The sequence below is a fragment of the Rattus rattus genome, chromosome 7 (genome assembly GCF_011064425.1).
Source record: "Rattus rattus isolate New Zealand chromosome 7, Rrattus_CSIRO_v1, whole genome shotgun sequence".
In the NCBI taxonomy this organism is placed as follows: Eukaryota; Metazoa; Chordata; class Mammalia; order Rodentia; family Muridae; genus Rattus; species Rattus rattus.
Window position 1 is genome coordinate 67,808,828 of NC_046160.1, and position 20,207 is coordinate 67,829,034.

General features: G+C 44.2%; 1 pseudogene; it reads right to left on the reverse strand.

Annotated features, from left to right (window-relative positions):
• Positions 1-570: 570 nt before the first annotated feature.
• On the reverse strand, positions 571-1,480 carry LOC116906084 (annotated as a pseudogene).
• Between the last annotated feature and the right edge of the window lie 18,727 nt (positions 1,481-20,207).

The window sequence follows — 20,207 nt, forward strand, 5'->3', positions numbered from 1 at the left end:
TCTAACTATTGCCTCACTAAGTAAGCTAGATGCTTAGGGCAGAAGAACCCAAAGCACCAAGCCTGAGGCAGTATACGTCCTGTGTAAATAACAAGGTCTCCTTGTCAAACCATTCTATTTAGCATTATTCAGTCCTCCTCCTTCATCCCAGACCCTTGAGTCCACCAAATCCAACACTCCAATTGGTGTGCCCAGGTCATTACAAGTGCAGCTGTCTGGGTTCTTTAATTTGCTGTATATGTGTCCCTACCTAAGTGATTAATGGAAAAAATAATCTCTTCAAGAACCCTTATCAAAATAAGATTCCCTATTAATACAAAAAGGGGGGGTTGGGGATTTAGCTCAGTGGTAGAGCGCTTGCCTAGCAAGTGCAAGGCCCTGGGTTCAGTCCCCAGCTCCAAAAAAAAAAGAAAAAAAAAGAAAAAGAAAAAAAAAAGGGACAGAGATTAACAAGCCAAAATGGGGGGGGGTAATCTGTGGCAGGATAACTCTGACCTCTGACCTCAGATTCCTATGCTATAGGAGTCACCAGCAACTCCCATTTTTAAGTCAGGACTGCCGCTTTCCCACTTAGCCATCCTCTGAGCTCTCAGCAGACCTGGACCTGGTAGCCACTTTCCAGTTCCGTGCACTTGCTTGTCCTCTCCTGTACCTCAGGGTTAGGCACAGGAGCATGGACGCCTTTCCCTTTCTTTTTCCTTTTCATTTTCTTAGTGTCTCTTTCCTCGATTTCCTTAGAATTGCTAGATGCAAAATCATCTGACTGAGAAATACCGCTTTCTCCCCCTAAAGGGAAAGGAATTTTAGGAGATTTTTTTCTTGCTCTTGTGTGCTTGCTTCCTTTTCCTGGTACGAGTTTCCTCTGAGAACTCACTTGAGGAATCTGCTGTTATGCCCGTAGTTTCCTTTCTGTTTCTCTTCTGGGGTGTGTGTGTGTGTGTGTGTGTGTGTGTGTGTGTGTGTGTGTGTGTGTACGCGCGCGCGACCCTTTTCCATTTCTTTTTAAGGGATTTCTTTGACTTCTTATGTTTATGGGATGCGTGGGCAGATGATTCTATCCGGGGAGATGTTTTTCCCCCATTGGTAATGTCTTGCTGATCGCTACTGTATGTTTCAATCTCTTCAGGATGCGTCTCTGTCTCTTTATAGCCACTGTGACCCCATCTGTCTGGTATCTTGGACCCATAATCATATAACTTCTTGTTCCAGGATTTAGCCTTAAAATCATCTTCTAGGGCCCCAGAAATTTCATTCTTTGACCTGTAGCAGTCTCTCTGACTTTCTTCATCAAAACCATCACTTCTCATCTGACTTGAGCCTCTGGGTACTGCGTTCTTTCTGGTCCCCTGGTAAACATCCTCCGTCTGCTTCTCTAGTTCTCTGATTTCCACATGTCGGATTCCTCCTGAATCTTGCTGGGAGCCTCTGTATGCCAGAAGACATTCCTTAGGAGGACTTTCCCCAGTGGAACCCGGGACATTCTTTAATCGCGCAATGCAGCCTCAAGTGGGAGAAAAGGCGGTGGTTTCTTTCTCAAAAAAATTTTTTTAAAAGAATAGCAACACACTCAAAATAGATGAAAAGTCACCCAACACAAGGAAATGCTTATGGTGATAACCCTAGCCAGACAGCGGGGTGCTGGAAACATGCCCTTTAAGGTAAGAGACAAGGCAAGCGTTCCCATGACTCTCTGTCGTCACAGGTCAGCAGAGGGGCAAGACAAAGAGGAAATAAAAGCACCTTCACTGGAGGTGCTGGAGGTAGGCCTGTGGAGGTAGAGAGAAAAACCCCACAGGGCGAACTGCTAACATTTACAAGAAACTACGAGAAAATCAACTTCATCCTACTTACCAACACAAACAAGTAATTTTTTTTAAATCCTTTTTAAAGATTTTTTATTCTTATGTGTAGGTGTGAGAAAGGCATGCGCGTGTGAGAGCACTTGCCTGCGGAGGCCAGAAGAGGGAGTGGGACCCCATGGAGCTGAGGCTGCAGGTAATTGTGAGCCAGCAATGTGGGTGCTGGGAACTAAACTCAGGTCTTCTAGGAGAGGAATAGATACTTTGAACCACTGGACCATCTCTCCAGCTCTGGGAATGAAACATTAAGTATCATTCTTAATAGCATTATTTAAAAGATCTTTAAATGGCAAGAAATTATAAGCCTTGTTTATAATCTTGTGTTGCTTTGAATGAAAAATGTGTCCCATGGCCTCAGGTGTTTGAACACTCGGTTTACCTCGACCAGCAGTGTCTGGGGAGGTCATGGAAACTTTGGAATGGATAACCTTGCTGGAGGAAGTACGTCACTGTGGGTGGGCTTGGATTGGCTAGAGTTTTGTCCCACTCCTACTTCATTCCCTGCTTTCTTCGTGTGGTTGATAATGCAATCTCTTGGCTGAGCAGGCAGGGAAATAGACCCGTGTCTTATTCAGTCACCAGCAAAGCCTCCTCCGGCAGCAGACAGGAAGAGATGCAGACTCACATCCAGATATTACTCAGAGAGTCCTTGGAACACACAGATCTAAAGGAGACGTCTCCATCAAATCCCTCCCGTCAGAGATCAAGGGGCCCCATGGAAGAGGAGGTGGATGGAGGACACCAGGAGAACAAGGCTCTCTGAATCAACTTAGCAAGGCTTATGTGAGCTCACAGAGAGGAATGCAGCAAGCACTGGGCCCAAATGGGCCTGCACCAGGTCCTTTGTGTATATATAGCTCTCGGTTTTGTTTTGTTTGGTTGGTTGTTTGGTTTTATGGAACTCCTAACCATGTGAACAAGTGGGTCTCTGGTTCTTGTCCCTGCTTTTGGGCTCTTTTCCTTCTGTTGTATCACTTCGTCCAGCCTCAATGTTTTTGCTTTTTTTTTTTTTCTTTTTCTTTTTTCTTTTTTTCGGAGCTGGGGACCGAACCCAGGGCCTTGCTTGCTAGGCAAGCGCTCTACCACTGAGCTAAATCCCCAACCCCGTTTTTGCTTGTTTATTTTATCTTCTTATACTTTATTTTGTCCTGTTTGGTTGTTATCCCATAGAAGCCTGCTATTTTCTAATGAGAGACAAAAAAGGAGTGGATGAGGAGAGGAGGGAAAATGGGAAGGGATTGGGAGGAGTAGAGGGAGGGGAAACTGTAATCAGAATATAGTGATTGAGAAAAGAAACTATTTTCAATAAAAGAAAAAAGAGATTGTTCATGTAGCAAAGAAGATCTGTGAATTATATCAGCCTGCAGGGAAAGTTTGAGAAGGGGGTCATTTGTAGTCCACAAAAACTTGTGAAATCCAGAAAGTTACCACAAACAGAATAACAGAACAGATACTGCCAGAACCCTAACATCTGTGGAAGTGGTCAGAACAAATTTAAACAAGGTAATGCGAGAGGAAGAGAGAGAGAGAGAGAGAGAGAGAGAGAGAGAGAGAGAGAGAGAGAGAGAGAGAGATGATGTGACCTCTCAACCTCCTGAACCCATTCCCTGCTGCCACCCCCTCCCCCCAATACGTCAACTTTATAAATCCTCCATCCAGAACCTTGAGCCAAAACACAATCTCCCGTGGGCTGCTCTTGGTCATGGTGATTTGTCACAGCAACAGAAAAATAACTAAAACAAAACTTTAGTAATTTTTTTTAGTAAATAAAAACAAAGATATATCATGTTCATGGGTTAGAAAATTCAGTTTGTAAAGACATCTATTTTTTTCCAGAATTGAGGCTATCAAAATCTTAACCTTTTGTTTATTTGGCTGCAGAACCCAAAAGGTGGCTTTGAAATTTATATAGAAATACCGAAGACCTAGGGAGAGAAAATACTCCTGATGAAGCTCCCGGCAAGGGACTTGTTCTATCCAAAGGCAAGAATGTCTTTGAGGTCAGACATTGGAGCAATCTCACGTCTGTGCAGCATCCAGCGAGAAGGGCTGTTTTACACCATGGGTTGAATGGTGTTACCCATCAGGTTACCCCTCAGGGTTGAATGTAATTTCCACTGGAATCGCTATGACCATAGGAAAACAGATATTTACATTGCAACTCCTAACCATAGCAAAATTACAGTTATGAAGTGGCAACAAAATAACTTTATGGTTGGGGTCACCACAGCATGAGAAACTGTATTAAAGGGTCACAGCATTAGGAAGGTTGAGAACCGCTGGTCTGACGTAGATGGGAAATTATTGGGTTGAGACAGCTGCAGGGATCTGAGGTTCTTCTAAACAACGCCAAATTCATCTCAGTCTGAAGAGTAAGATTTAAGCTAAACCAATCAGAAACCCCTGCTAACCTCTAACTAGGTACTTTCCACTGGATTGACCTACTTAGGATCTCTGTTCACTTTAACCAAATATTTACTTTGTCTTTCTTCCCTGCCCATCTGGTCGACACCCTCTATGATCCTTGTTGGAGCCCAAGAACCAACTATTTGCCATCTGGAGTAACCCAGTACTGGAGCTAGTATCTATTCAAAGGAACCCTTTACATTTTTAATACTCTTAAGTATATCTTTTAACAAAACAAAGGAAATAGTAACTGTAAAAATATAAATATTTCTTCAGTTTTTAAATCTAAAATTTGTTGAAGAAGAAGAAGAAGAAGAAGAAGAAGAAGAAGAAGAAGAAGAAGAAGAAGAAGAAGAAGAAGAAAGAAAGAAAGAAAAAGAAAAAAGGTATTTTTAGGCTCACAAATACAGATATTCCGTTAAATGGTGCTGGGTTGATAAACAATATGAAAAAAGTTAAATTGGACTTCAGCCTTCTCCCCAACATCAATTTCAAGATTAAAGTTCCAAAAGCAAATGGTTAAAATATAAAACTTCTAGGGGGAAATCAAGGCAACTACCTGACTTTCCCAAGAATAAGAAAGAAATTTGTAAACTACACACACACACCATAAAGTAAAAAATCAATACATTAACTAAATTTAAATTAAAATTAAGAAATTATGTTTACAGGAGGCTGGGGAAATGGCTGTGAAAGCTTGACTACCTTGGCTGGGATGCCCAGCAGGGCGCAGTGTGCGGTGCGCATGCGCCCGCGGTGCACACATCTGGTGAAGGCAGAGACAGGAAGATGCCTGGGGTCTGCTGGCGGCTGCTCTAGTTTCGGCGAGAGACCCTGCCCCCAAATGAGGTGGAGAATGATAGAGTCAAATTGTAGGCTTCTCCTTGCCCCTCCACACACACAAACAAGAAATAAAGAGACGCAGGACAGAAGGAACAAGGAAAGGAGAAAGGAAGGGAAAAAGCAAAACAAACAAACAAAACGCCAAGAAAGTCTGTTTACAGAAGTCTCATAATAGAGGAGAAAAAAAATCTAGTCACAGAATTAGAGGAAATATTGGCGATAACTGATAATTTGTATGATTCGCTTTTTAAAAAGCAAAACAAACTAAAAAAGCTGCCGACCTCTGCCTTCATGACAGAGAAAATGTGAATGACCAAAGGATGTTCAAACTCATTAGCAATTAGGGGAACGCAAATTAAAGCTTAACCAGTTATTGCCACGAGACTGACCAAGGAAACAACGTATTAAAAATAGATGTGTAAAGACTGCCTGGGTGAGGAGACAGTGAGAGCTGGGCGGAAGCTGAGCCCTCGGAAGATGACATTCCTACTGTGGAGACTGGGGAGCTGACAGTGCAGTCACAGAACTGGCTCTGAGGGAGAAAGTCAAATGTGAAGAGTCAGGTGATCAGGCATGGTTGACTAAGATTCAGTCTCCTGCCACAAAGTGTGGGTGGTCACTACAGCAGGGGCAGAGACGGGTGAGGAGGGCCTCACTGATGAGTAGACCAGAGAGCTCATCTAAACTACTCTGGGAACATTCTGGCAACACTGTTGTTAGCTTTCCAGCACCTTATAGGGAAGTTAGGTTGGGAGCCCTAAACACCAGCTCTCTTGGTTATGAGTCCCTGGGAGCCCCAGAGGCTTTTCCCAGTTATGATGGTCATTCTGGGCAACAGTAAAGTCAGTCACATGCTCCACATCCTACCCATCATCCTCAGGGCAAACCTTGAGAATCTTTGTTGTGTTATTATATATCTACAGTAATAGTACTTACTCATATGCTCATAGCAAAAACTAGGAAAAAACTCAAATATATACCAAGAGTAGTCTAGCCAAATAATGTTGGTATATTCATATGTTAGAATGCTATAGAACAGAAAAAATAGATGAAATTTAATTGTATGCATCAATATTTTTATATTGGTGCTATAATATATGTTATCTCAGTATTTTGCCTCAGTAACATATTACTGAGACTAAAAAGTCAGTCATAAACTTCCTAAAACACAGAACAAATTTATATATTACTTAGGAATATTCTTATAAGTGACTAAAAGAAAACCAATAAAGTGCTTATCAGAAAATTTTAAGTGTGTGTGTGTGTGTGTGTGTGTACCACGTGAGAACCAATAACCTTTGGGACCAGAAGAAAGCATTGAGTCCCCTGGATTTGGAGTTACAGGCAGTTGTGGGCTGCCCGACACAGGTGCTCGGAGCTAAACTCAGGTCGTCTGCAAGAGCAGCAAACCTCTTTAGTGCCGGTGATGACGTAAACCTTAGTGCATATGTACTTGGTTTACGTACTTGGCAGAGGGTGTGGGGAGGACAATGGAGAAGGGCTCACAGACACTTGGACCACTTCCCCATCTTAGCCTGAGTGTGGGTCACACGTCTACCTCAGTGTTACAGTTTCAGCACACGTACACGCTTTTATATCTTACTGTTAATTAAGGCATTTCTGAATGTTGAAAAACCAGATAACAGATGTTCAAAGAATATGAAAAACAAAAGATAAATCTTTCAGTGGATTTCAACTCTCATTCTTGTAATAAATTTCTAGAAACATCTTTGTTAATTCAAAGGTGCAAGTCTTTATTTTTATTTGTTCTCTCTTAGCCTCTCTCTGTCTCTGTCTCTCTTTGTCCCCACCCTCTTTCTGATTCTGTCTCTTTCTGGACCTCTCTCTCTCTCTCTCTCTCTCTCTCTCTCTCTCTCTCTCTCTCTCTCTCTCTCTCTCTCTCTCAGAAGTGGATGCAGGGGTGCCCCTGAGGGGTGCATGCCCCAGCATGAGGGTAAAAGTCATAGCATAACTTTCAGGAGTCAGCTCTCCCCTTCCACTACACTTCCTGGGTCAAAGTCAGGTCCCCAGTCTTGGTAACAAGAGCCTTTACCCACTGAGCCATCTCTAAGGCCCTTTTGTTTGTTACCAGTGTATGTTGGGTACATGTGCCACGGCGTGCACATGATTGCACACAAGTGGCAATCAGAGGACAACTTTGAGAAGGAAGTTCTCTCCTTCCACTTCCACGAGGCTTCCAGGGGTCGAGCATAGGCTTGGGCAGCAAATGCCATTATGTCCTGCGCCATCTTGCCACCCAGACAGGAATCTTTCCGTGGGTCATGTCTATGCACCCCTGGCAGTAGGCATTTGTATGAATGGCCTCTACTCTTCTGAATCCAGTCAAAGACAAATTAACAAGAGGCTGCAGCCATTGAGGACAGATCTGTCGCCTACGTGGTGCTTTTATTTTCTCCAGTGGACGCATGCGTTAGATTCCCATGCATACATACGAGTATGTTAGGACTGTAGACCCATGGATTGGAGCTGTTTGATTCTCCATGAACCAAAGGCAGGCTGGAGGAATTCTAACCTTCGGCCTGTGCATATACCCTCTTGGGTTTCCTGCCTGTGCAGCGGGAACCCTTTCCAGTCCAGCTAATCTCTGTTTCCTCTTCACCTGGAGTTCACTTGGACCTTTTCCTGTATGTGCGTGAGATTCATTGCCTGCTCATCTTGATGGAAACACAGAGACTTCAAAACCACTGATAGCTATCAGCAAAACACCCATAGCTCCCAACACAAACATCCGAAGAGAAACTTCCTTTCTTGGGATGCCTTGTGAGGGGCAAAATAAATGTTGTTGCCTAGGCCCAGAGAGAAGATAAATTCTTCCCTGCTACAAAAACAAACAAACAAAAACACGAGATCCTCAGTCTCCTGAGTTGCAGGGATAGCTAGCTGTGCTCCAGAGGCTGGCTCAGTCCCAGCCCTGAGGTACTCACGAGTCTCTCCACACAGTTCTAGCCTAGAACCCTTCGCAGTCCAGAGCCAACGCTTGTCTAAGCCTACCTCTCTCTTTTCCTGCTTGGCATGTCTGGTACATCTTTTATCGTCAACCCTCGGCATGGCGACTGGCACATAGTGCTAGACTCTAGTGACAGAGGAAACCTTGCTTAATCTAAGGACACCTTGCTCATCCTAACCAAAGGAAAATGGGAGTCAAGACTCTAAAGAGACACACCCAGATCCACAGAGAGAATAGAAGAGACAGAATCACGTGTCTGCTGAATCCCATCTCTATTTACTACCAGGTATAGAAACTTCTGAAACAACTATATTTTATCCCAGTTCCTGGACTCTTCAAGTCTGCGCCTCTGCCTTGGCAGAAACAAAATGAGCTAATTAAATGCTTGCCACTAGCTTATTTTGGAAACTCCATGGAGTGTGTGAGAGCCCGAATGAATTTCTGGCCACTATTGATTACTTCACACTCAGAGAGAACCATTCAAGCATGGTAAGAAGGTGAGGAAGCTAAACCCGTGGCCGAGGGTTATTAATATTGTAATGCTTTTGCTTATTGGTGCAGAAAAGCTACTCTTGGCTCTAGAAGGGACTAAAGCTCTTAAGGCCCTAACAGAGAAGAGAGAGAATCCTTCAAGGTAGAAGGACAGTCCAGCCGAATGCTCGTTTACCTAATTGCTTTGGAACAACCAAGATAACCCTGCTTACTGTGGGAGAAAGAAAATCGATAGGCTGCATTTAGAGGAAGCTAAAGGCACAATTGGGTCATTCTATCTGTGTGGCTAGGAGAGTGGTACCTGGGCACAGATCCCCAGAGGAGCAGCATTAGGTGGAAAGTAGTCCACGCAACCTAAGATAACCGGTGAGCTTCTGTAAAATAGTTCCTTGCAAAACTTAGGGGGTTCAGTGCCTAAGAGAATGGCGCATGCCTCATGTCAGTGAAACTTAACACCAGCAAGGGGGCATTTAACCCACTGGTAAGATTGCCAAGGCTCTGGGTGACAGCACTGGTGCTCATAGAGATTTCTGGGACCTGAATCAAGTCCCTCCTGTTTCTCATGGAGATTTTTCAGGCTTCACGTATTCACTGTTTGAATATATCCATCCAAAAGTGGCTGGCACTGTCCATCACTCTAGCAAACGCTGAGTGTTTGGAAGAAATCGACATCGTTGTTTAGTCGCTAACCCAAGATGAGACCAGGCAGACTCATGAAAGCCCCTCCATGAATGGTGGCCACACCTGTGTTGTCTCTTCGTATTCACCTCTGAGTTGTGATATGTAAGGAACTCCTCATGGCTGTGAGAACCTCCAGGTGAAATTCAAGGCATCTAAACAGTCATATATGTTTCAACTTGTATATCAGGTTATCCCAATACAGCATTAAGCGAAAATACTTCTAAAGCCACTTTTTATTCCTCTGACAAGGTCTCGTGAAGCAGCCATGAATGACCTCCAACTCATGATCCTCCTGCCTCGGTTCCCCAAGTGCAAGGGTTACAGGTATATTTACCACCATGCCCAGATTTGAAGACAGTTTAAAATGAAGTGAAATAGACCCTTTTCTACAGTGTGGATGTTCAGAACTAGAATTAACTTACTCTCTGTAGTAAGAGTTGTCCTATTTTAGAAAGAGTCATCAGCCTTGTGGTCTATTCTAGAGCATTCCATAAAGCACCAAGCCCTCCTGATTCCCTGCTCCATTACTTAGCTGTCATAGTCTCTCTTGGCTCCTCTCCCCATCATGGCTCCTGGTCTCCGTGTCTGCTTCACTTGCTCCTCCTCAGCCTCCGATGTGCTTTCTGACACTCTCCCACGTGTTACATCTCACATCTCCCCTCCGTGTGGGGAAAGCTCAGACCCTTCACCTCCCGATGTCCGCTACCACAGCATGGTCTGGTCCAGCTAGAGTCTCTCTTCATCAGTAGACCTGATGCACCGTATCTTCCTTCACCTTCCTGTCTGCCTCAAGTAACTTTTCCTGGCTCCTTTAACAGGGCAAACTCCACTTACTCACCGATGCCTAGCTCCTCGCTTCTTCAAGCCTCCTTGCACTCAGGCAGAACCGTCTACCTTTCTCTGTTCTTGCACTGTTTTCTGGAGTTGGGGTTGTATGCTGATCACAACGGCACACTTCTGGCTCCCAAGGACAGGGGTCTGGCTAGGCCTTTTCTGCATCTTCTGTGTGCCTACCTATTACAGAAACAACAATCTTCAGTGAAAGAATCAATTCAGTTGGATTTCCAGAGAAATTACAGAGGCCCCAAGTAGTCAACGTCTGGACGCTCAGCTGTATTGAGGCCTATTCTCCAAAGGAGACTGAGGCAGAAGTTAACAGAGGCAGTGTACCCATAAGTTAGCATTTATAAAAATCAATTATGCTTCTCCGTAAGACAGAGGCAGAGCAGAAACTTGAGATTACCTTCTCCCAGTCATTTGTATTTATCTGTTAATTATAAACCCTAATTCTCTCTTTTACTTCAAGGCCTGCTGAACTCTTGTGTAGTCAAAGATGAGCAATAACTCCTTCTCTTAGAAGAGTCTAAGGCCTCCTTCCATGTGTGGTCTATAGAAGTGCGATGCCCTGACACACAGTTTATTTGGTGCTGGCAGTAGACTCTGGGCCTGTTGGATGCAAACCAGGCACTTTGCCAGCTGAGCTACACCCCAGCCTTGGATGGATTTGGGGAGGCTTTCCCCCTCCCCTGTATGGATGATCAAGAAGAAACGGGGAAGACCGGCAGCTGATTGCTTATCCTGTTCTCTTTTCCAAGCTACATTTCAGCTTTTGGTGTCCTTTCTATTTCTTCCCCTTGGCTAGATGCAGGCTTTTAGTTCCTTGGCTTGCATCTGTCCTTGACTCACATTTATTCCATGTTCTTGTCTCAGTGTTAATGGTTAACAGGGCATGTGCCGTAAATTAGCATTTATAAAAATCAATTAGACTGCTTCATAAGACAGAGCAGAAACTTGAGATTGTCTTCAGCAGATCATTTGTATTTATCTGTTAATTATAAACCTTAATTGTCTCTTTTTATCATATTAATTTGCACAAATTGTACAACTTCAGAGTTTAGCAGTTTTCAAGCCCTTGAAATACAATTACTCTCAGCATTCTTTTCAGAAACATGGTGTTCATTAATGATTAGGTTGGTAAAATTAGCAGTTCTGATAATTGGCCTTGGCTTCTCCTTGGATAATTTTTTTTCTTTCTCTACTAAAGTTCTGGGTCTCATAATTATACATGTCTCCTGGCTTCATCCTGTGCCTGGGCTCTGTTTTAATTGGCCTTCATGGATCATAAGATTTCACAGGAACTGGGCTCAACGTGGAAAGCACTTCTATGCCAATGAACTGATTCCAAATAGGTTTGACTCTTTCTTCCCTCTTGGACTTTTGCTCTGCAAGCTCAGTCTACGTGTTGAAACTCTTCATATCAGCATAGTTAGCTGTGAAGGGAAGGAAAAGAGCCCATATTCCAGCCCCAACCACTAAACACTACAGGCACCCACCTTGCCTGCTGACTGGGTCTCTCCTTGGCCACCTTTCAACTTGGGATCCATTTTCTCTCGGCCTGACAGTCACTTAAAAGGAGTCATATGTCACACAGCAGGTATCCAGAGACCAAACAAGATTTGTTCTTTCAAGAGGATGCACAAATCTTGATTAAGTAGACAATCTACTATAAAGAATAATGCACCCTAACCATCCCAGAACTAGACATCCTCCTGCATCCAAGAAAATTATAGCTTTCTGGCATTCTCCAGAGGCTTCGAATCATGTTGACTGACAATCCACATGCTCCCCAAGGCTGCAAAGCCTGGGAGAAGGAGAGAGACACCTGTTCCCCTGCCACACAGAGTTAGCAGAGCTAAGGATTCTGTCCTGACTCACTGACTGTGCATGTGGAGTGGTCATCTAACATTATAGGAACAAGTGTCTGACATAGCTAGTGCCCGCTGAATCCTTGACTGGACTTCTAGGCTGATTAGCTCACTGGGCAGATGCCCCTCCAGGAGCCACCATTCTAAAGTGAGGCCAAAGATTTTCATACTTTACCTGAGTCAAAACCCAAACCGGGTATGACACGTGAGTCCAGACCGCAAGGCTGCAAGCTGTCACTCTTCGGGATTTTGTTCATTTTATTGTGTGAGGAAGAAGTGCTGGGGAAAGGCAGGGCAGCCAGAAGGAGGCCGGAAATAGGGTCCCACCATGATGCTTAGGCTACCCTCAAATCCTTGCTCTCAAAAGATTGTTCCACATCCACTTCCAGAATAGCAGGGACCACACAGCACCACACCCGGCTTAAGACACTCTATTATGTCTGTGAGTGAGAGGTTACCACCCACCTCTTCAGAAGGAAAAGGCTTCTCTGTGTTCTGCCTGTCGCCATTCTCTGACACTTTTGGGATCGGGTTGCTTTTAAGAAAAGGTGTGTGTTCCACATACAAAGTACCTGCCAGACAGATCTTTGGATGTTCTCAAATGACCTGCTTTAATCCACGTTGGCTTGGAGCAGCTCATGCCACAGAAACGTGGTCAGGTTACCTCCTGACAATCTCTCCCCATCCCATTTTCCCCCTAATGAAGCACTCCAGTCTCTTGTGACAGAGTGTTAAGCTATTCCCAGGGAACGACAAATGGTGGCTGAAAACAAACCATTCATCCAGCTGCGCAGCTCTGAACTGTCAAGTTTATGAGTTGCAAGACAGGGATAGGGATGTTACCTACCCAAAATGTGAACGTATCTCAATGACTGGGACCTGGATGAGGAGAGGATGGAGAGAAGCTGGTCACGAAGAACCCTCTGTATGGGAAGCTTTGTAGGCAAAGCATGGGGGACACGGGAGGTAGGAGGATGGGACTCCATCTTATGCTAACTGTGAAGCTGTCTCTGACTTTATTCTCTTGGAATTTTTTTTTTGTATGGTTGGGGTGTTTTGTTTTGTTCTGTTTTGTTTGAGACAACATCTCTCTTTTGTAGCCAAGGCTAGCTTGGAACTCATGACTCTACCTCAGCCGCTGAGTGCTGGAATCACAGGTCTCAAGATCTACAAATCAACCCAGTGTAGGACATGCAGACCTCCCTTGTCAGCAGCTCTCTTCACTTCCTTCTCACCTACCCTCCTTCATAGGCACTACCTGGCCTCCTCTGTAGCTCAAGGATTGCCTTCCTTCCTCCTTCAGTGTTAGCAAAGAAAGCATAAGCCCCTCATGGTTCAGCCGTGAGTCTTCCAGGGTTCAGCTGAGAGTCCTCCAGGGTTCAGCTGTGAGTCCCTCCATGGTTCAGCTGTGAGTCTTCCATGGTTCAGCTGAGAGTCCTCCAGGGTTCAGCTGAGAGTCCTCCAGGGTTCAGCTGTGAGTCCTCCATGGTTCAGCTGCCAGCTGTCTGACGTCAATGTCTAAGGACAGCAGCCAACTCTGGGCCAGGGGTCAGTAAAATTTCAGCCACTGGTTGTCATCAGATTCCAGAAGGGGTAAAATGAGAACAGCTACATCATCTCCTTCCATGTTTCAGACTCAGCTGAGAGCCATGCTTGCAAACAGGTAGAGAGAACAAAAAACAAATCTAAATTCCACCTTAGGCTACCCTGGTGCTCTCACGCAGACCACCTTGACCCCTCCCCTCCCTCCCTCTATCAGTCAAGTCCTCATGACTCGAATGCCTCATGTTCTCACTCATGCATAGACACTGAGAATGTTGGTGTTGGTCATGTAGAAGTAAAGATAAGAATGAGGATCAGCAGAGAAGGGGGGACAGGGAAAGAAGGAAGATAGATCATAGGCACCAAAACACACAGCCAGACAGGAGTTGGTTATAGTGTTCTGTCACATAGAAACACCATAATAGCAAACAATGATTTGGTCACTTCAAATATCTAGATAAAGGATTTCAAATGCTTCCAGTACAGAGAAATAACAAATATGTAGGCCAGAAACTATATCTATTTTACAATGTATTCAGTAAATGTGGTTAATACTAACATAATTTAGATGTAAAACTAGACTTAGACCCTAGTTCAGTTTGACCCCCTGCCTTAATCAAGGGAGATATAAACCTGAAAGTTACAGGTGCCATCCTATGCTCTCAAGGGAAATCAGTTATCATAGAGTAGTCTCCAAACAGGAATGGGTGCGGCCACAACGGGCTGAGAAAAAGCCTGCCTGGTCCCACCAGCTTTCCTGGCTGGTTCTTCCTTCGTTTCTCTCAATCTAATGTTTTGATTGGACTGTGAACTTTTATGGTCAGAAATCATCTCTTTCCTACGTCCTTCCATCCTAACCTGAGTAAACCTAAGCCAAAGTGCAGACAGAACCATGTTTGTTGAACTGCATTGAGTCCAAGCCCATCTAGGCTAAGGACATCTCTCCTGTTCACCACCACTCATCGGTCTTCCAAATTCTCTTTGAGGGAGAATGGTGACTCAGTTCTTAGAGGCCACAACCTTCCTTCTCTGGAAGTGTTTGTTTTGTTTTATTTTAGTATATTGGCATGATAATTTTCCCCATAAGAAACACGCTTCCTCTTTTTAATAACTTGACAGCCTATTGTTTAGGCCTGAGGGTGAGGGAAAGACCAGAAATAATTTACAGAGGAAACTTGGCTCAGGTGTCTTCCCCAGATGCTATTGGTATCGTGAGACCATCCAGAGAGGTAATTCACATAAACATATGCTCACACAACAGAATTTCAGTGGGCTTCGTGTTTCTATGAGGAGTTCTAATACTAACATTTGCCATCTGGTCTTCTTGGATGGCTGGGTGTGGTGTCTGCCCAGCATCTGGGTTCACTCTGTCTTCTTCAGACATTTACAGAACTTAAGCACTGTGCTAGGCACAGAGGAGACAAAAATGAAAAATAGCATACTCTGCTCTCAAACGGGAAGTTACAGGCTAATAATGGTGATGATGATAATAATGACTGCAATAATAAGAATAGTAGCACAGTAATCGGCAGAACAAAACTAAAATTGCAGTGAGGTACAAGGAAGTAGAAAAGGACCCATGAAGTCTGCCTGAGCAAGGTGAGGAGCTGTTCACCCCGGAAACACCCAAGAAATGAAAATAATCAGAAGGCAAGGGAATGAACTCAGTGCTTTGACAGTAAACCATAAATCAAAGGAATGCATGAGGGAGACTCGCAGGAACAGCCAGAAAGAGAGCAAGAGAATCAAGAGAGGAGGGCCATGGGATTGCAAGGACAGAAATGAACGTGGGGTCAACAACAGGGAGAGTCTCCTAGTTGGGCTCCCATGGCAGTCATGGCATTCGGCATTTAGAAGAAGTCATATATGTGGGTAAATATGAAATTTTATGTATGTATGTGTATATGTGTTAATCTCCAAGTTTTCTCATTGCAAGTGTGAAATGCATAGAGAAGGCACACCAACCAGAGGCTACAATGCACAGAATGCAATATGTCTCTTCGACAAATTCACCTGCCACTCATGTTTCCCTCCATACTAGTTAACCATAGTCAGTCTGACAGGATTGAAAATCCACCAAGTGGACAAGACTCGGGGTGTGTCTGTGAGGGTTTCCCTGTGAGGTTGATTTTGGCAGGAAGGCCCACCGTGAAGGAAGGCGGCAGCATCCCATGCATTGAGGCTCTAGAATGGATAAACAGAGGACCAGCCTCCTCCCTCAATGCTTTCTGATTACATACAACATGACCAGATCTGCCTCAACCCGCACCATGACCAACCATCCCTACAACGGTGAGCCAAAGCCTTCCTATCGTTAAGTCATTTGGTCAGAGATTTTGTCCCAACAACTAGAAAATAGTGAATGCACACTATGTTGCTTAATTATTTGTAGTCCCCCATTTATATGATGCCGTCATCAGTTTGGGTGAAAATTAATGGCGATGCAGTTATTTTGTCTAATCTACTGTGTGGGATGATGTCACAGGTGAGGCAGGCACAAGATAGAATGAGGCCTGTCATTGGATGAGAGGGAAGGATGGTTGGGAGAAAAGTTTGGAGGAAGAGGAGGACACTGGAATGGGAGAGAGGAGGGACTGCGGAGTAGCTGCGGGGACAGAACCTGGAGGCTGACGTTAAGATTCCACGCTGTACCATTACAGGTTGTTACGAATGTTCTTCAGGGATGGATTGCACAGGGCTTTGTATGTTTAAGTGGGCAATTATAGCTAATCAATTGGATAAAAGGTTATTGTGTTGTGTGTTCTTTCATGTGTAGATTTAAGTAAGAGAGTGTGGCTCGGCTAGAGACTCTGGGCCACCACAGAGTTGGGATGTGTGCTTCTGGCAAGATATCTAGAAGATAACTTGGGGCACTGCGGTGCCGGATCGAATGGGGGATAAAAAGACTGTTTTATTTTTTTATATTTTTACAACACCACCACAGCCCATGTTTCAGATTTTTTGTTTTTGTTTTTGTTTTGTTTTTTTACATGTTCTCCCAGTGAACAATTCACTTTTGGACCAGGTATTTCATTTAGTTGCTATGGTAAACTTTTGTTGTCCTTGTTTATTTGGCAATGTTTTTTTAATTGATACAAAGAATGTACACACTTATCCACTAACCCTTAAACACACGGTTCTTAAACATCGACAGAGAAACCTGCCAAAATCTTGTACTTCCTCAATAGCATCAGTCCCAGCTGGACTTTTGCAATCTAGAATTATACACACGCCAGGAGATTCACTTGGCACTAAAGCGTGTGAAACAACCACATCCTCCCCCAAGAAAAGCCCCAAACCAGGGCTAGAGAGATGGCTCAGCAGTTAGGCGCACTGGCTTCCAGAGGACCCAGGTTCAGTTCCCAGCACCCACATGGCGAATCTGGGACAGTCGCTGGTTTCACATGGAAAAAAATCACTTTGACAGCTCTACAGAGCAACATGCAGAGCATCCTTATCTGCAGCCTGGATCTCAGCGTGATGAGTCATAAGGAAAGCACTCTTCCCCCACCCTACTAACTACAGAACACGGGTGTGGAGACGTTAAACGCCTTACCCAAGGCTGTGCTTCACTACTGGGACCGCACATGGCGGCACCAAGTGCTGAATCCAAGTCCTCAGAGCAAGAACACGTCGTTCAGGCCCCAAGGGAAGTTTCTGCTAACACAATTCTGTCGCTCTCATTCTGAGCTGATCAGGTGTCTTCTAATCTAAGCTAATTTCCTCTGAATTAAGATTCTGGGATCAAAAAATACCCAGAAGAAAGGAGAAATGACAAAGGAAAAACCACCAAATTCTCTGATAAATTGTTCTTTTTTTTTTCATTTTTTTTATTTTGTCTTTACAATCATTTTACTTCTGTGTGAGCATGTATTGGCATGCTCTTGCACACAGCATATATATACATATATATATATATGTATATATATCATATATGTGCAGGTGTCCTCTGGAGCTGGAGTGACAGGTGGTTGTGAGCCAGTCAATACTGGTGCTAGGAATGAAACTTGGGTCCTCTGGATGAACAGCACTTGCTTTTAATTGCTAAGTCATCTTTCCAGCCACCTTTCATACATACATATCCCTCCCCCCCTTCAACTGAGTTTCTGAATCATCAAAGCTCAGAACCGTCTATAACTATGTGACTTGAAGGGATATCAAATACCAGAAGGGTTAGGAAGAGAGTACTTCAGGAATGGGGAGGGCTGAAACTCAAGCAGGCTGTATGTTGGTCTTCCCAAGTCGACTTGCCATTCATATTGTTGAGCCCAGCAGCATTTATTTCCTCAGATTAGAATCTCTGCCCTGCAGAATAAGATATAACAGCAGATGTTTCTGGACTGATACTATCATTTCTTCACTCAATATCAATCAATCAATCAATAAATCAAGCAATCATGCTGTTATTCCCTGAAGGTCTGTTGGATCTGAAGAGCTTTGACCAATGGTAGTACCCTATCCTTGGGAAAGTAACCAATAAAAGTTAGGTAAGACTTTAACCAAGTTCTCCTGGATTCAGAGCAAATGGACAGTCCCTAAAGGGAATTAAGAAAGAACTTTCTCTTTCTTCTTCTTCTTCTTCTTCTTCTTCTTCTTCTTCTTCTTCTTCTTCTTCTTCTTCTTCTTCTTCTTCTTCTTCTTCTTCTTCTTCTTCTCTCTCTCTCTCTCTCTCTCTCTCTCTCTCTCTCTCTCTCTCTCTCTCTCTCTCTCTCTCTCTCTCTTTTCTTTTTTAATTCAGCATATACCCCAGAATCAAGGACATGGATCTGAGAACCAGGTAGATCTGGTTTGGGGTCCCAGCATGTCTACTCACTTCATGGTTCTGGGCAATTCCTTTAACTTCTCCAGGCTCCATCAGTAAGCGAAGAATAATAATACTACCTCAAAAGGCTATTGGCAAGACTGATGGACAAGATATTATGTGCAGCATTGAATAGAGTGTCCTTACTCCAGGAACATAGTCTTAACTAGAAGATGTTTGCACCCCCATAGTCGTCTATTTAATCTAGGCACCCCTGATGGAGGTGGGATGAAGGTGGACCTCTGGGTACCATGTGCCAAGCAGATTAGAATGGAGTGGGGAAGCTGAAGACCTCACCTGGAAGTTGCACTTTGGGAACGCACCCAGGTCCGGTCTACTCTGCAGCAGGTAGAGATGTCTCAGGAGTTCTGCTCTGGCCAGAAGGCCTAGATGCCATATATTCCTGAGGCACAGGTCTGGCCATCAGCCAGTCAACTCTTTTCTCTCCACAGTAACGATAAAAGCTTTGATTTTAAACATGCCTTCAACCTGTTGACTAAAATCATTCTGGCTAGCTTTATCCTTCTCAGTCCTTATTTTCACCCATCTCTCTTCAAATATTAAAAAGAAAAAGAAAAGGACTAAACGTGATTTATCCTGCGATGGAATGATGTCCCTAGAATATAAACAAAGAGAAAGGCCTAAAGGTGCTATTAAATCAGCTGGTGATAGAGGAAACATAAACTTTCTTACAGTCCTGGGGCAGATGGAACCATAGATGATCTCAAGATTTCTTGCTGGAGATTAATACCCTAAGTGTCCTGGTGGGCTTTGTTTTACTTTTCAAGGTGAGAAGAACTATTTCCCAAGAAAGGCTCACTGTAACCCAAGATTATTAGCTAATTATCTTCTAGGGCCAAGCAAATAATTAGGCGGGGCTAAACTCCATAGAACTGTGTGTCTGCCCTCCAACTTCAAATGGGCAGGAGGACAGACTCCACTCTCTTTCTGCTGACCACGAAACTGGGGGCATTTTGTTTTGTTTTAATCTTTACTCTATAGTCTACACTGGCCTGTCTCTACAGTTACTTAACCCTTTCTCTTTGTGGAGGGTCAAAGTTTAGCCTTAGGCACCTGCCTTTTGGTCCCTTCCTTCTCACTTCAGGGAGTTTGGAGGGAAAAGCTAGAACCCTGAGGTCAGAGCCGGCAACCTTTTCCAGAGGGAGAGCTGGGCTTGCAAATGCATAACAGAGAGACTGGAGAGAGGGTAGTGTTCAGGGGCCTCTGCTCTTCCAGCTCAGAACATGAATGGGTTTTATTTAACTGAGCCTAAATAACGCAAAGCACTTGCTGAAGTGGAAATTTAAAAGTAAAATATGTCCATCAGAGAGATGGGCAGGGTGGACACCGTGCAGCCCTGGAAGGGCATTCTTCCAGGTGAACCCTTTAGAATAGATTCCCCATCACACACCCCAAAACCCCTCCCTTTTCTTTCCTTAAAAGAATTGTCTAAAAACCCCGTCGATTCTGATCATACCAATCTCCACTTTCCCCTGCCTGTTACCCAAGCACAGATCAGTCAGGCCCCTTGGCACTGCTTTCTTCTCAGTCTCGGGTGACCTTAAAGTCTTGAACTGTTTTCCGGCTAGGGAGATGTCTTCTTGCTGAACAGAGGAAGCATTAGCTACTGGCCAGTTTCTGACCCAGAGCCTCCCAAGCCATCAGGAAATCCGGGGGTTATGGGAAGTCAATCTCTTTGAAACTGGATTCCTCTAAATTAAAAGTCAAGCAGGGCACCCTTGGGTACGGTGCTTCCCGGGCTGTGATTTGTGGCCCTGTATAAAGTTAGGCCTCTTCCGGACAGAGGCTCTTTCAACTGTCAAATGGTCTATGAAGGCAGGAAACCCGAAGTCAGCTTCCACTTGGAGCAAGCCCAGGAACTGACGCATTCAGCCAGGAGGCCAATATTT